The 17,839-nt window shown below is 47.0% G+C and overlaps 2 pseudogenes; both read right to left on the reverse strand.

Annotated features, from left to right (window-relative positions):
* Positions 1–5,901: 5,901 nt before the first annotated feature.
* On the reverse strand, positions 5,902–6,384 carry LOC119869098 (annotated as a pseudogene).
* Positions 6,385–9,341: 2,957 nt separating this feature from the next.
* LOC119869131 lies at positions 9,342–9,853 on the reverse strand (annotated as a pseudogene).
* Between the last annotated feature and the right edge of the window lie 7,986 nt (positions 9,854–17,839).

Below are 17,839 nucleotides of genomic sequence, written 5' to 3' on the forward strand. Positions count from 1 at the left end.
AGGGAGCCCCTCATGGGACGGCCTTTCATATTAATCTCAAGAGAGGAGTGGCGGTGTTCTGCACAAAGAGTCATCGAAGAAAATATTAAAATATTAAAACAATGCATAAAGATCTTCAAACCATGATGGGAGGTGGTGATTTAACAAAAGCATCACCACCTGGTGAACCTGTGGCCCCGGGGGATAGGAGGGGGGACAGAACAGGGCAGGACTGAAGATAACCAGGTGTCAGGGCAGAGCACCTGAAGCAGGAGCACAGCCGGAGGGGATGCTGGTGGCTGTGGTCCCAGGAGAAGGCGGGGAGGGAAGCGGGAAAGAGGACTGTGTGAACTGGGGTCTCTGCTATGCCAGGCCCTTCAGAGGTGCTGCTGTCACTGCAGGGGAGCCTCAGGTAGGGAGAGGCTTCTCTGAGCATGTAGGAGTAGAAGATCTGGGGAAGGAGCACAAACACTGAATTCCTAGCTCAGAAATGGGAGACCCTGACCTTGAGCGTCAGGATCAGTGCCCATAGCCTGAGGCAGGTATGCAGCCCTGGTGAGCAGGCCCTGTGATGTATGTGTCGTGTAGGGGGACAGGAGCCTAGATTGGTACCCTGGACCCCTTCCCTGGGTACGGGACAGGGGACAGATGTCCAGGAGGCAGCGTCCCTCAGTCCAGGCTGGCTCAGGGGGCCTTCCCTGCATCATCCCTGCAGTGTGTGGTGATGTTAGTCTTCCCCTCTGCTCTAGGTCCCCAGAGGTGAGCCAGGTGTCAATGATAAGACATATGCCCCTCCTCGTCTCCCACATAAAAATGTTCCAGGAGGGTTGAGGCCAGTGACCATGTGTTGGGGGTTTGCAGACCTTTACAGCCCAGCAGAATGAGGAGTCATGGAGGAACATGACCTGAATGTCCAAGGTCAGGCTGCAGTGCCCGGGATATGGGGGTCATGAAGAAATGGGGTGGAGAACCCCAACCTCTGCCTTGAAATGCACAGCCCCAGGATCCCAGCCACAGGGCAGCAGAGCTTGGGGATCTTTCTCAACCTTTCAGCCCCCAGAGGGAGGAAAGTATCATCTTGGTCACTGCTCCCCACTCCCAGGTCCTCTCCTGGTGCCTGTAATGTAACCCCTCTGAGCTCAGGGTTTCTGAGGCTGACAGCAGGTGGGACCTGGACCCAGACTCAGGCAAGGGATGCACAGCATCCCATGGAGCTGAGGGACAGGCTTCCAGGATCCTGCTGCCCGGTCCTGGTCCACACTGGCTGAGATGAGGGAAGAGGATTGCAGAGCAGAGCCCTCTGCCTCCAGTGTTGTGGGTCCCCAAACCTTGTGCATGGAGGACAGGCCACACCCAGGTCCCACCCACCCTCCTGAGGCTGCACCTAATGACTCCAAATGGCTCAGAACCCCCTGCTGTGGCTCCCTCCTGGCGACTGTCTCCTACTGTCCCCACTGCTCCACTGCTTCTCCAGGATTAGAGTGAGGCTTGGGGTCAGGACCATCCCCAGGGCAGGGAGCACATGGACAAAGACATCAGGGATGCTGCCCCCATGGACTCCAAGGTGGGTCCTCGAGGCCTGGTCTCTGTCTCTCTCTGTCTCTGTCTCTCACCCCAGCTCCTCTGTCAGCTGAGCCTCTGTCCACTCTCCTGGGGGGGGGGAGGATAGAAGCTCGCTCTGTCTCTACGATGACCTCTGTCTGTGGCCCCAGGTGTGTGCTGTAATTTGCAGGTTTATAAATAATCAACCATTAGTTTTCAAACTATTCAGTGTTGTAGCTGTATCCAGTGTCCTAGGGCAATCGTCTCCAGAACCATAAGGGCGGGTCCGATCTCCACACTTGCTATGGAGAGGTTGAGACTCTCACAACACAGGACCTTCTGTTCCTGAAGGGACAACGATGTCTACCATCACCTATGACCTTGGACGTTACGGTTCAATTCCAGGCCCGGCCCTGACACATGACAAGGACTGAGCCCTCAGCCCAGGGGACACACTCTGTCATCCTAAGGGGCTCACGTGCAGTTTCCTTGCTCCCTTTTCAAATTTCCTGTTCACACTCCCTGAGGTCTCCACCTTCCTGTCCTCCCCCTTTGGGGACAAGGGTCACACCTCCTTGGAGAAGTGGATGAGATGATATTCCCTGTGAGCTGTCATGGACCCCAGACTTCTAGAAGACATTCTCTGCCTGCAGGAAGGAGCTGTCACTCTGGGGTACAGTTTACTGAGCTGTGACAACACAGCACTGGGGTGCGGCTGCCTTCACAGTGCCATGTAGGAGAGTGACATCACCTCGAATAGAGTCGCCTAACACACTCCCCCTCCTCCTTCCTCCACCTGCTGTCAATCACTGGCCTCCTTGCCACCTCTAGATACCCACATCTTCCAAATTACAATGAAATTCCCATGATGTGGAATTTAGCCTTTTATGTGTTATTCATCCTGAAGAAATATGCAGTTAATATTCATGCATGTTTTTGAACTTAAGAACTTATTTCTTTATATTTTATTTATTTTTTATTGATGTTCAATTTACTAACATACAGAATAACCCCCAGTGCCCGTCACCCATTCACTCCCACCCCCCGCCCTCCTCCCCTTCTACCACCCCTAGTTCGTTTCCCAGAGTTAGCAGTCTTTACGTTCTGTCTCCCTTTCTGATATTTCCCACACATTTCTTCTCCCTTCCCTTATATTCCCTTTCACTATTATTTATATTCCCCAAATGAATGAGAACATATAATGTTTGTCCTTCTCCAACTGACTTACTTCACTCAGCATAATACCCTCCAGTTCCATCCACGTTGAAGCAAATGGTGGGTATTTGTCATTTCTAATAGCTGAGTAATATTCCATTGTATACATAAACCACATCTTCTTTATCCATTCATCTTTCGTTGGACACCGAGGCTCCTTCCACAGTTTGGCTATCGTGGCCATTGCTGCTATAAACATCGGGGTGCAGGTGTCCCGGCGTTTCATTGCATTTGTATCTTTGGGGTAAATCCCCAACAGTGCAATTGCTGGGTCGTAGGGCAGGTCTATTTTTAACTGTTTGAGGAACCTCCACACAGTTTTCCAGAGTGGCTGCACCAGTTCACATTCCCACCAACAGTGTATGAGGGTTCCCTTTTCTCCGCATCCTCTCCAACATTTGTTGTTTCCTGCCTTGTTAATTTTCCCCATTCTCACTGGTGTGAGGTGGTATCTCATCCTGAAGAAATATGCAGTTAATATTCATGCATGTTTTTGAACTTAAGAACTTATTTCTTTAAATGTTGACTACTATCACACTCTACGACTATACATCAGGTTGGAGTAAATCTTCGTTACTTCAAGTCTGGATATTTCATAAAAAGCTGGTATAAAAATCAGTGTGTATATTTTTTATTGCTTTCAGGGGTGCTAATTATGAATAAAGTTTCCATAAACATTCACGTGGGAATGTTTCTCTAGAAAGCTTTTTTTTTACCTTTTATATTTCTGAGTGTGGCATTGATTTATGTGTTCCTTGCAATCATCAAATAATAAGAAGAAATCATCACCTGGTTGAAGATAAGGCAATAATGTTGCCAGCTGTAAAAAAAGCTGACATGTGCATCAGCAGAACAGGGATGGGGATGAAGGACCATGATAGCTTCGTGGCCTAAGAGTGTTTCTTTTACTGAGAAATCAGAAGATGACAAGTGAATGTACTCTAGCCTAAAAGAACCAGTCCCTGATCCCAAAGGCAAAACTTTCTCATTCCTTTGACACCCTCTGTGCACAATGGGCTACTCTGAGATACTCTGAGGTCAGAGATGATGAAGCAGGTGCCATTTCCAGGAGGTCCCCAAGATGCACCCGTGTTCAGGGCATCAACTGAAGAATGAGCAGAAACCCAGGGGAATCCTAAGCAGGCAGCTGCTGGGGCGCTCACTCACTTTGCAGATGGGTAAGTGGGTTTTTGTCTCACTTCCCCACACGCCTGGAGTACTGTGCCACCACTGAGACTGCTGTCATAGGATGAGCAGTAATAATCGGCTTCATCCTCAGCCTGGAGCCCAGAGATGGTCAGGGTTGCTGTGCTGCCTGACCTGGAGCCAGAGAATCGATCAGGGACCCCCGAGGGTCGGCTACTACTATCATAGATGAGGGTTCTGGGGCCTGTTCCTGGGAGCTGCTGGTACCAGCCCACATAATTGCCATAACCAACATTGGAGCTGCTTCCAGTGCAGGAGATGGTGACCCTCTGGCCCAGGGACCCAGACACTGAGGCCGGCTGAGTCAGCACAGACTGGGCCCAGGACCCTGCAAGAAGGAGAGAATAGACAGGGTGATGCTGGAGTCTGGATTGCATATGTCCTCCCAGGGCCCCTCGCCCTGTCCCACATCCAGTCACCTGCGCAGTGAGCGAGGAGGGTGAGGATGATAGGGGACCAGCCCATGGTGGAGGTCATCACGGATCCTGTTTTCAGTGGCCCCTCAGCTGAGCAGAGCCTCCCCTCATCTCTCCCTTCTCCTCTTCATCCTCTGAGAGAGGGAGGGGCTCTTCCATGCAAATGAGACCCCGGCTCTCTGACCCCTCCCTGGTTCTGGGTCAGTTCCCTCTGCCTGAGCATGTCAGGGGGGGTGGGCAGAGGAGGGGCTTGGGGCTGGTGTGCGGTTCAGGAGGTCCCAGCTGTGAGCCCTGAGCAGGGGTCACAGTCAGTGCCAGGTGGTGTTCCCAGCTCTGATCCAGCCTGAGCCCTCAGAAATAAGTCTCAACTGTGTTCTGGCATCCTGACACCACCTCACCCTGCATGACATGGGGATCAGTTGGCCATGGGACACAGGTCCTGTCTCCAGAGCTCTGACCACTTACCTCCTATGATCTGGACGAGTCTCCCCACATGTGGTCTCCCCTGAATGTGGCATAGACTTTAGACTACACTCTCATTTCTTGGTGTGAGGGACTCCTGGGTCGCTCAGGGGTTAAGTGTCTGTCTTTGGCTCAGGGTATGATCCTGGAGTCCTGGGATCAAGCCCCCCATCAGGATCTGTGCAGGGAGCCTGCTTCTCCCTCTGCCTATGTCACTGCCTCTCTCTCCATCTCTGTGTTTCTACCACAAATCCCTTGGATTTTCATGGGCCACTCAGGACTGAGGTGGTGTCTACACCAATTTGTCTGACATCACTGTCACATCCAGTGGAATGAAGGGTCGCCGTGTACAAGTGGCCTCCTCTGCACAGGATGCTTAGAACTTCCTCCTATATGATGACCCTGGTTGCAGCCCTCTCCTTCTCTCAATTTCCTGAAATACTGAAGACCCAGGGAGCTAAATTTTCCAGGTTGTATGTGGAAGGCCTCGTGTGCTTTCCTGGAAAGGTTACACACTGAACATCGTTGTCATCTTTCACTGTTTTCACCTTTTTTAAAATTTTTTTAAATTTATTTATGATTGTCAGAGAGAGAGAGAGAGAGAGGCAGAAACATAGGCAGAGGGAGAAGCAGACTCCATGCACTGGGAGCCTGACGTGGGATTCGATCCCGGGTCTCCAAGATCGCGCCCTGGGCCAAAGGCAGGCGCTAAACTGCTGCGCCACCCAGGGATCCCTTCACCTGTTTTAAACATTAGTTCTCCCCACCCCTTGGGCAAGAACTCCCTCCTAGAGTCTGTCCTCCCCGCATATGGACACAGGTCTGCAGGAGCCCTGCCATTTGAGGTTGTCTGTGTGCCACTGACCTCAGAGCACAAGAGGCAGACCTGCAGGGTGTTTTAGCAGGAAGATGTGACAGCTGGAGAATTTCTGGCAAGAATCCAGAGGAAGAGATTGCGTATTGGTCACTCCCTAGACCAACTGTACACATAAATTGGATGAATGTTCTTTTTATCCATATCATTATTTTTAATATCCAACATTTATAATATGAGGACCAGGGCTTTCTCCTCAACTCAAGTTTATAAATTTTCAACTGGCTTGTGAAGTCAATAGGGATACTTCTTGTCTAATTTGGTTTCTGGGAAGACTTCATTCAGATCCTCAATGGTCATTTGATCAAATGGAATGATGTTCTTTATCATCTCCAGCTCTTTTTCATATTCTTCAATCCTGGCCTTTGAGAGGGATAAAAACTCAGCACAGCTTTTCACATCTTCTTTATCCTCAGCATCCACCTGGACAGTGTATTTATCCTCTGGCACAGGAAACTTCAGGGCATTAAACTTCTTCTCAAAGTCACCTACCAAGCCAGCCTTTGCCACATTGGCCTTGTAGTAAGCCCAGTCGGTAGCAGGTGGTTTCTCAGGAAGAGTAGCCAACCTGGAGGTAAGCATCTCATTCCAGGATTTCAGGGAGTTGGCAATGGCCTTCTGGTTTCAGGGTATGATCTCCACAAAAGCTACCCAGTCAATGGTTTTTAGAGCAGGTTTTCGCCCAGCCATCTTGAGATCCTTCACCGACCTCATCAGCCCACAGTCCTGAATGTTCTTTTTAAGAAAATCTTCTCAATGTGCATTGACTAAGACTCAATGATGATGTCACTGTGAAGACACAGGCGGAATTACGAGTATATTGTTCACAGATCTGTGCGGACTGCATGGAAAATAACGATGGATGTGGCATTGAAAATCTCAGTGCAGTTGCACTTGGTGGCACAGTGATTGAGCATCTACCTTTGGCTCAGGTCATTATTCCAGGGTACTGGGACCAAGACCTGCATCAGGCCCCCTGCAAGGGCCCTGCTTCACCCTCTGACTCTGTCTCTGCCTCTCTCTATGTGTCTAATGAATAAATAAATAAAACTTTTTAAAAAAAAGAATGACTTCATCTTTCATTTAAATAGACATTTAGAAACATTTTATAGAATCATTTGTCTCTTTTTTTAACCTTATGATTATATCATGGGTCTGTTCATACAGGTAGGAAAATCTGAAGGGGTGCCCATGAGTCCCCATGAGGACCCTTGTTGTATGAATTTCGCAGCTATCTGAGTGACCTGCATTGGCCGAGGTGTCTTTGAAGCCAGAGTAGTGGCTGGGGACACTGGGGCCCTGGTGAGTCTCAGTAGACCATCAGCAGGTACTCAGGAGGCCTCCTGGCTGCTGGAACCAGCATATGGCCACCGCTGCAGCCACTGCTCAGTGTGCAGGTGAGTCTGGCTGTTGATCCCAGGGATGCAGAGAGGGAGGGCGGCTGGGTCAGCACAGGCAGGGATGGGGAACCTGCAGACACATTCACGGGTGATGGATCAGAGGCCAGACTGAATTTCCTCAAATCTCTAAGCTAGACCAGCAGACGTAGGCTGACAGTGGCTCTGTGTCCCTGAGGTCACTCCTGACCTGTGCACTGACAGAGTTGAATGAACATTAAAGATCACAGGTCAGGGTGACAAAGTCCCTGGTCCCCTCCATGGGCTGGGCTGCCCCACGCCTCCTCTTCTCCTCCCCCCTCTGCCAGAAGGGCTGTCCATGCACATAGGCTCCACCCACTCACTGCCCAGCCCCTCCCTGGGCCCTGATCCTGGAGCTTTGCTCACACCACACACTGAGGAGGATGGGGTTGGCTTCAGCCCTGGGAGAGCCCTGGGGGGAAGCATCTGCTGGCACCACACACAAGTCCCTGCTCAGGGTCCAGGCCTGAGAGGACACAGCTGCTGAGCTCTCATCAGGGAGCAAGGAACCAGCACACAGGCCCAGGCACCCTGAGTGAAGGATCCTCACAGAGCAGCCCTGTACGGACCACAGGGCAGTCCCTCAGCGCCCCCTCCTGGTCACAGGGCACTCACCTCAGCAAGGCCCAAAGCCCTGAGAGCCCAGCTGGTTTCCAGGGCTCACCAGTTCCCTCCCCATTGGCATGGCCAGGTCTGACTCTCAGAATGGGTTCCATCTCTTGGGCATTAGAGACATGAGTTCCACATGTTCTCACAGAAATGTATTTGTGTTTTAAACTCCTGTTTTTGTCATTTTTGTGTATTTTTTTGGACTTCTATTTGCCAACATATAGTATGACACCCAGTGCTCATCTGTCAAGTGCCTCCCTCATTGGCCATCACCCAGTCACCCCGTTACCCCACCCACCTCCTCTTCCTTTACTCCTTGTTCGTTTTGTACCAACATATTTGGTGTATCAGTGACAAATCCGAGAAGCACAGTGTGTTCACAGATGAGCACTAGTGTGACTCCCATCAGGCCATATTGTATTAGAATACAGTCTACACTATAGGGACATATTCAAACCCTCATTCATTGTCTCCATATACAGATTCTTTTGACATTTACAGATGTCTCCCTATACAGATTCTTTTCTTTTATGGACAAACCTCATTTTTTTCACATATTTTGCTGTGGAATCCACTCAGTAGGATTGTGTTGAAATATGGAAATTATATATACTACCGAAGATGGCGGAAGAGTAGTGTCCCCAAGTCACCTGTTCCCACCAACTTACCAAGATAACGTTCAAATCATCCTGAAAATCTATGAATTCGGCCTGAGATTTAAAGAGACAACAGCTGGAATGCTATGGTGAGGAGAGTTCACACTTCTATTAAGGTAGGAAAACGGAAAAAAAGAAATAAAGAAACTAAAAGCATCCAAGGGGAGGGGCCCTGAGGAGCTGGGCTGAGGCCGCAGCGAGCACCCCCAGGTCAGGAGAGCCCTGTCGGAGGAGCAGGAGCTGCACCAAACTTCCTGGATGGACAGGCGCCCACAAGGATTCAGAGCATGACCCCAGGAGGGCAGGGATGCCCTCAGGCTCCCGGGGCTATGAAAAAGCCCCTGCCCCGGGGAGAGCCCCACACCCTGTGGCTGAGCTCTCTAAAGGGCTGCAGCATGCCCCGTGGCCTGGGAGCAGCTCGGAGGGGCTCGGGCGGAGGCTCCGCAGAGAGGGGGCTGCACGGCCGTGAGCCCGATTCCAGCAGTGCAGGCCTGGGAGCCCAGGGCACCGGGGACACAGCCCAGGATCCGGCCTACACCCGGGACAGGCGGAGGCGGGAGGGCTCAGGCAGGACAGCGAGGACACCTGCCGCTGGGGGCCCCAAGCTGAGCAGGTCAGGGGCCCCGCCCCAGAGCATCCAGTCCCCTGCAGACTGGGAGTTGCAGTAGTTACTGCGGGAGCTGACTCCAGGGCTGGGGAGCTGGCCACCGCCACTGCTATTGTTCCTTGTGTCACCTTGTGCCAGGGACAGAGCAGGGCTGCCGGGGAAGAGGGACCTCACAGGATAAACAGCTCCCACTGAGACGACCTGGCAGGGGGCAGGACAGCTCCCCAAGTGCACAAACCTGAGAGTCAGCACAACAGGCCCCTCCCCTAGAACCAGCTAGAAGGACAGGGGAAGAGCAAGTTTTTTATTTTTTATTTTTTGTCAAATGATCCTTTGTTAAAATATTTTTCTTTGTAGTCACCTCGCTGGGCATTCCACTGCATAACTATTGATGTCATCTATGATGTCATGAGGGTTACGGCAACCAACATTGCAGCCCACAGACTGGGCAGTCCCCAGGATCTCTTTAATGGTTCCAGAGAGTTCTCTGGCTAGAGATCGGTGTCACGTCTGTCAGGCAATACTGACAAGCTCATCAAAAGTGATATTTCCACTGTGCTTAATGTTTTTCTGCTGCTTTCTGTCTCTTGGTGGTTCCTTCAGGGCTTTGATAATCAGGGCAGAGGCAGAAGGTATCACTTCAATCTGGGCCTGTCTGTTCTGAATGATCAGTTTCACTGTAATCCTTAGACCCTTCCAATAACCGGCTGTCTTGACGATGTCATAACCAACCTTTTTTGGAGACAGACCCGGCAGTCGATCTTCAGGGCCAGGGCAGACATGGCACCGACCTCGCCACCGGTGCACCTCAAGAACATGATGTTGATCTCATTGGGATCGAACTTAGGCGGCATGGTGGAGGCAGCTGGTGTCGGATGACCCTGGATTCAGGAGGACCAAAGACAGTTGCACCTTTGCCTCCTCTGAGCCTAAAGCCAAAAGCAGAAGAGCAAGTTCTTGACCAAGCAGTGCTGGAAAACAACAGGGGAAATCGGGGGACTTCCAGTATACAGAAAAGGGGATACCCCTCCTTGTTTTGTTTTGTTTTTTGTTTTTTTGTTTGTTTGTTTCTGTTTGGTTTGGTTTGTTTTGGTATGGTTTTTTGTTCTTTATTAGTTATACCTTATTTTTTTTCCATTCCATTTTCCAGTATAACTTGATTTTAGCCACTCTGCACTGAGCAAAATGACTAGAAGGAAGAACTCACCACAAAAGAATCAGAAACAGTACTCTCTCCCACAGAGTTACAGAATTTGTATTTTTTTAAAATTTTTTTATTGGAGTTTATTTGCCAACATATAGCATAACACCCAGTGCTCATCTGAAGTACCCCCCTCAGTGCCAATCACCAAGTCAACTCAAACCCCTGCCCAAATCCCTTCCACTACCCCTTGTTCATTTCCCAGAGTTAGGTATCTCTCATGTTTTGTCACCCTCATTGATATTTTCACTCATTTTCTCGCCAAATTACAGAATTTGGATTACAATTCGATGTCAGAAAGCCAATTCAGAACCACAATTATAAAGCTAGTAGTGGCTCTGGAAATAAAAGCATAAAGTATCCAAGAGACTACATGACTGCAGAATTTAGATTTAATCAGGCCGAAATTAAAAATCAATTAAATGAGATGCAATCCAAACTGGAGGTCCTAACAACAAGGGTTAACAACGTAGAAGAACAAGTGAATGACATAAAAGACAAGCTGATGCCAAGAAAGGAAGTTGAGGAAAAAAGAGAAAACCAATAAAAAGATCATGAGGAAAGGTTAAGGGAAATAAATGACAGCCTCAACAGGAAAAATCTACGTTTAATTGGGGTTCCAGAGGGTGATGAAAAGGATAGAGGAGCAGAAGGTGTCTTTGAACAAAACGTAGATGAGAACTTCCCTAACATTGGGAGGGAAACAGGCATTCAGATCCAGGAGATAGAAAGATTCCCCCTAAAATCAAAAAAATAAAATAAAAATTCAACACCTCGACATTCAATAGGGAAACTTGCAAATTCCAAAGATAAAGGAAAAATCCTTAAAGCAGCAAGAAATAAGAAATCCCTAAATTTTATGGGGAGAAGTATTAGGTTAACAGAAGACCTTTCCACAGAGACAGGGCAAGCCAGAAAGGGCTGGCAGGATATATTCAGGGTCCTATATGAGAAGAACATGCAGCCAAGAATACTTTATCCAGCAAGACTCACACTCAGAATAGAAGGAGAGATAAAGAGCTTCCAAGATAGGCAGGACCTGAAAGAATATGTGACCACCAAACCAGCTCTGCAAGAAATATTAAGGGGGACTCTGTAAAAGAAAGAGGAAGTCCAAGGGAACATTCCACAAAAACAGGGACTGAATAAGCATCATGATGACACTAAATTCATATCTTTCAATAGTAACCCTGAACGTGAATGGGCTTAATGACCCCATCAAAAGGCGCAGGGATTCAGACTGGATAAAAAAGCAGGACACATCTATTTGCTGTCTACAAGAGACTCATTGTAGACATAAGGACACCTGCAGCCTGAAAAGAAAGGTTGGAGAACCATTTACCATTCAAATGATCCTCAAAAAAAGCAGGTGTTGCCATCCTTATATCAAATAAACTAAAGTTTATTCCAAAGGCTGTAGTAAGAGAGGAAGAGGGACACGATATCATACTTAAAGGATATATCCAACAAGAGGACTTAAAAATCATGAATATTTATGCCCCGAATGTGAGAGCTGCCAAGTATATCAATCAATTAACAACCAAAGTTAAGACATACTTAGATAGTAAATCACTTATACTTGGTGTCTTGAACACAACGCTTTCTAGAATCGACACATATTCTAAGTACAACATCTCCAAAGACACAAGAGCTTTAAATGATACACTGGACCAGATGGATTTCACAGATATTTATAGAACTTTACATCCAAATGCAACTGAATACACATTCTTCTCAAGTGCACATGGAACGTTCTCCAGAATAGACCACATAATGGGTCATAAATCAGATCTTATTCAATACTAAAATTGAGAATGTCCCCTGCATATTTTCAGACCATAATGCTTTGAAACTAGAACTAAATCACAAGAAGTTTGAAAGGATTACAAACACATGGAGGTTAAGGACCAACCTGCTACAAAAAGAAAGGGTCAACCAGGAAATTAGGGAAGAATTAAAAAGATTCATGGAAACTGATGAGAATGAAGATACAACCTTTCAAAATCTTTGGGATACAGCAAAAGGACTCCAGAGGGGGAAATGCATCTCAATACAAGCATCCATCCAAAAACTGGAGAGAACTCAAGTACAAAAGTTAACCTTGCACCGAAAGGAGCTAGAGAAAAAAGAGCAGATAGATCCTACATCCAGAAGAAGAAGAAATTAAAAAAGATTATAGCAGAACTCAATGAAATAGAGACCAGAAGAACTGTTGAATAGATTAAGAAAACCAGGAGATGGTTCTTTAAAAGAATTAATGAGATAGATAAACCATTAGTCAGCCTTATTAAAAAGAAGAGAGAAAACACTCAAATTAATAAAATCATGAATGAGAAAGGAGGGATCACTACTAATACCAGGGAAATACAAACAATTTTAAAACTTATTATGAGCATCTATACGCCAATAAATTAGGCAATCTAGAAGAAATGGATGCATTTCTGGAAAACCACAAACTTCCAAAAATGGAACAGGAAGAAACAGAAAACCTGAACAGGCCAATAACAAGGGAGGAAATTAAAGGAGTCATCAATAACCTCCCAAGACACAATCTCCAGGGCCAGATGGCTTCCCAGGAGAATTCTATCAAATGTATAAAGAAGAAACCATAGCTATTCTACTAATGTTGTTCGGAAAGATAAAAAGAGATGGAACAGTTCCAAACTCGTTCTATGAGGCCGGCATCACCTAAATTCCAAAACCAGACAAAGACCCCACCAAAAAGGAGAATTATAGACCAATATCCCTGATGAAAATGGATGCAAAAATTCTGGAAAACTGTATGAAGTTTCCTCAAAGAGTTAAAAATAAATCTGCCCTATGACCCAGCAATTGCACTGCAGGGGATTTACACCAATGATAGAGATGCAGTGAAATTCCAGGACACCTGCACCCCAATATTTATCGCGGCAATGTCCACAGTAGCCAAACTGTGGAAGGAGCCTTGGTGTCCATCGAAAGATGAATGGATAAAGAAGATGTGGTCTATGTATACAATGGAATATTCCTCAGCCATTGGAAACGACAAATACCACAATTTTCTTTGAAGTGAATGGAACTGGAGGGTATTCTGCTGAGTGAAATAAGTCAATCGGAGAAGGACAAACATTATATGGTCTTATTCACTTGGGGAATATAAAAAATACTGAAAGGGAATAAAGGGGAAAGGAGAAAAAATGAGTGGGAATTATCAGAAAGGGAGACAGAACATGGGAGACTCCAAACTCTGGGAAAAGAACAAGGGGTGGTGGAAAGGGAGGAAGGCAGGGTGTGGGGGTGACTGGGTGACGGGCACCAAGGGGGGACTTGATGGGATGAGCACTGGGTGTTATGGTATATGTTGGCAAATTGAACTCCAATAAAACTAACTAACTAACTAACTAACTAACTAAATAAATAAATAAATAAATAAATAAATAAATAAATATTTCGTTTAGCTCTGCAACAAACTACCCAGTTATGTTCCCAAGCGACTTGGACATTTGGCATCCCTCCCCCCCCCAGCAATGAAGGAGAGTTCCTGCTGCCCCACATCCTGGGCACCATCTGATGTTGTGGTATTGAATTTTAGCCTTGCTGATGGGAGTCTGATGCTGCCTCACTGTTTCGGTGTGTAGGCCCTAGTGACTTATCACGTGGGAAATCTTTACACAGGTGCAATTGTTCTCTGTGTACAATTTTGTAAGGGGTCTGTTCACATCTGCTCACTGGGATGACACGACCCAGCACCCTGGAATTCAGGAGCTCCCAAAGCTCTGATCTGAAAGGAAAGAGAAAATCATTATCACCAAATACCAGAACTCAGGGAATTCCCACTAAATCCCTAGAGTGGTACCAGTGGACAGGCAGGCAGTGGGCCTACTGGTTCTCTTGGGTCACACATCTTGCACAACTGCCCTTCTTCTCATTCCAACACAGCAATAGTGTGGGTCATATCGCTTCTGAAATCCATGTAACTATTTTTTCATTGGGAGATGAATATCTTCAAAAGGAGGTATTTTCATTGGAATTTAAACAAGTCTGGAATTTAAATTTAAACAATTCTGTTTCTAGTGAGATACAAAGCATTCAATGCCAGATTCTGAGCCTGTGTTGCTTAGAGGCAGGGACAGGGGAGTGATGGAATAAGAGGTGAAGAGTAGGGCAGCCCACCTTTAGCCCCAGGCGAGATCCTGGAGACTGGGATCCAGTCACACTTTTGTCTCTCTGCATGTAGCCTGCTTCCCCCTCTGCCTGTGTCTCTCCTCTCTCATTGTGTGTCTCTCATGAATAAATAAATAGAAGAAAATGAAAGATGTGAAGAGTAGACGTTATCACTTGTCTCTGGGAAACAGAAATTATCTGGGTGATATTGATCATATGCAGCTCTACAGCAATGATGATCAATCTCTCCCCAGGCTGCAGCCCAAGGTGGTCAAAGACGTTTTTGTCAACACACCTGGGCCTGGAAAATTAGGTTTGAATCCCTGCTTGTTCTCTCAGTGCTGTAATGGGTCACAATATAGCATCTCTGCCTGAGAGCTGTGGTAACATTGCCATGGTAACCCCTGTGTTTCTACTGCTCTTGTGAAAGAGAAGGTGACCTTGGATCTGGGGTCATCAAGAGATTCCTTAGGGCAGTGACACATGTACACATGGGAGAGTTCTTACTCTTGATATTCACATATCCTACCACCCTGGATTATGGAAAAGTTCCAATGGGGACTAAGGGAAGAGGGAGACAGAGTCAGTACCTGTGGGCTCAGGACACCCACTTACAGGAGTCTCCATCAACCTGGTGGCAGCTATAGCAAAGGCTCATTCATGCACCCACATCAACCAACTTCACTGAGGCAGGCTGAGCATTTTCCCAGTAATGGTGCAACATCCTCCAAATCTCATAGCCCATAAAAGGGTTCATGGCCATAGGCCCCAAATTCCTACTTTGATGGACCCCCTTCTCCTCAAGTGCACAACCCAAGCCTCAGGTGATGAGTGAGGGATCCCATCCAGCTCTGAGAATGGAATTGCCTATGACCCGTGTCCTCACACAACATCCCACATCCCAGTGTTCATGCTTAAGACACAGTGAACCTTGGTCACTTCTGAGCAGTGAAGCCTGTGAGGGAAGGGAAGGCTCTGCTCTGAGCCCTGGAGGTGCTGAATCCATGCTGGGGAAGACTACACCCCCTGTTTAGATAGTCCTGGACCTCTGATGGAGACAAAGTCAATGAAAGGCTCATTGTCCTCATTTCAGGAGAAAAAATCTTCGCAGCACAGACTCTGGTTATATGACATTTGGAAACCCAGGTAACATGACTGTTACCACATTGAAGTGTTTTGTTTTATTCTTGTTTTATTTCTAAGGACATATAGAACTTGAAGAGATAATGGAGAATAGGCTCATTATGAACCAGGCGGTAATTTTAAGTACACATTAGATATATCACTTATTTTACACGTTATAAATTTTCATGGAAGAAGCATCTGAACAGATGAAGGATTTTGTCCCATGTCCCAAACTGTCAGTGTCACTGTTAGAAGCATTATTGTTTCTGATTAGACAGTGAAGGTCAGTCTAGTCCTCAGGCTGCAGCCCCAAGATGAGGGTGCCCTCCAATGACTGAGGCATCCTTGGATCAGGAGAAGCAGCTGGGGACCCCAGAGCCCTGGTGCTTATCTGAGTCTAAGTAGTAGTACAGGTGATACTAGGGAGAGCTCCATGGCTTCTACTGGAACCAGTTGATGTAATAGCTGCCAACACTGGAGCCACTGTTCACGGTACAGGTGAGTCTGACTGTTGTTCCAAAGATGTCAAGAGGGAGAGCGACTGGGTTAGCACAGGCTGGGACAGGGACCTGCAAACACAGACACTGATGTGTAATGGAGCAGAGACCAATGTAAAACTTCCCAGCATCTGAGCCAGAGGGGCTGATGGAGCCAAGGAACTGGAACATGGTATGTGACGCCTGTCTGTCTGTACCTGTGCACTGAGAGAAATACATCAGGAGACAGGAGTATAGGCAATGATGACCATCCCCACACCAGGTGGGGTCCCCAGACCTCTTTTTGTCCTCCATTCTTTTCTACAAGAGGGGTGTCCATGCAAATGAAGTCCATCAAGTGATTTCCCAGCCCCTCCCTGAGCCCTGGTGCTGGAGCTCAGCTCACACCACATTGTGGAGGTTGGGAGTTGCTTCTCCTCTGGGGAGAGCCCTGGATGAAGCACCTGCTGAGACCACATACAGTGTCTGCTTAAGGGACTCCTCCAGGCCTGAGAGGACACAGCTGCTGAGCCCCAACAAGGAGCACAGGGCCCAACACACCGTGTGATGGGTCCTCACTGAGCAGCTATGTAGGGATCACGGGCCCATAGCTCTCCACTGGTCACAGGCACCCAGCCCACCTTGGACCAAAGACCTGGGATCCCAGGGGCCTTCACCAGCTCACCAGGTCCATGTCTATTCACAGTCCCATGTCTTATCTCTAGATACCATGATTTGTAAACACTGCACATGATTACTCTGCTTCCTCATTCTCTGAAGTGATGCTTCTCTATGGAAAAGACAAACATGTACACAACTGACCTATTCAGGTGTCACCAGAGAAGTTACCCCAAGGTGAAAGTTAAGCGTCTATCAGGTCAAACATCACTGATCAGAGGACAGTGGAGCTGGTTTGAGGGGTTTGAGGCAGATCATGAGGGATTGATGGAGTTGAATACTGTCCAGGAAGTAAGGTTCTAGGCTTATTGCCAAGACAGCAGTTCAGCAATGATTTTAAAGCTCAAGTGATGCTGTTACAATCTGTTCGGAATCAGATATGACCGAGTGATTTGTGAAAAGCAAACAGCTTTGCCTGGTGGAACATTTACTGGTGAATATTAGACATAGCTCTTTAGGTTTGGAAGTGAGACATATCTCGTAAATTCATGGTTTCTGTACATTTGTGTTTTCCGATTCCTCTCAGATATTTGTTGCTTCACACACTGTTTATATTGTACCCAATTATTTTTTTCTTTTTTTTTAAATTTCTTTTTATTGTAGTTCAATTTGCCAACATATAACAATAACACCTAGTGCTCATCTCATCAAGTGTACACAAGTATTTTCATTTATAGTTTCATACCCTTTACTTTCCTTCAATTGGAAGATGAGTGTGAAGTTTTATCGTTGTTTCCACATGCCTGGGATTAGCGTGGAGAAATCATGTTCTCAATGGGCCCCAAACAACTTTGGTATATGTGCAAATAGCCAAGAAATCTCTAGACTCATAAGGACCTGAGGTAAAAGATATATGACCATGATCACCCTCTTCCCTCAGTAACTTTAGGATGAATGTTTCAGATGAGTCATGGTGCATTTATTTAGATGGCCATACCTTTTAATTTATTCTCTTATAAAATGTATTACATGGACTGTTTTCCTTTTTTATGATTTTATTTATTTATTCATGAGAGATACACTGAAAGAGAGAGAGGCAGAGACACAGGCAGAGGAAGAAGCAGGCTCCATGCAGGAAGCCCGACGTGGGACTCGATCCAGGGTCTCCAGGATCACACCATGGGCTGAAGGCGGCGCTAAAACCGCTGAGCCACCCGGGTTGCCCTGATTTTCTTTTATACATTTATAAAAGATTTATTTATTTGAAAGAGAGAATTGGGATAGTAAGAGAG

This window comes from Canis lupus, unplaced genomic scaffold, assembly GCF_011100685.1.
Source record: "Canis lupus familiaris isolate Mischka breed German Shepherd unplaced genomic scaffold, alternate assembly UU_Cfam_GSD_1.0 chrUn_S1759H1956, whole genome shotgun sequence".
In the NCBI taxonomy this organism is placed as follows: domain Eukaryota; kingdom Metazoa; phylum Chordata; class Mammalia; order Carnivora; family Canidae; genus Canis; species Canis lupus.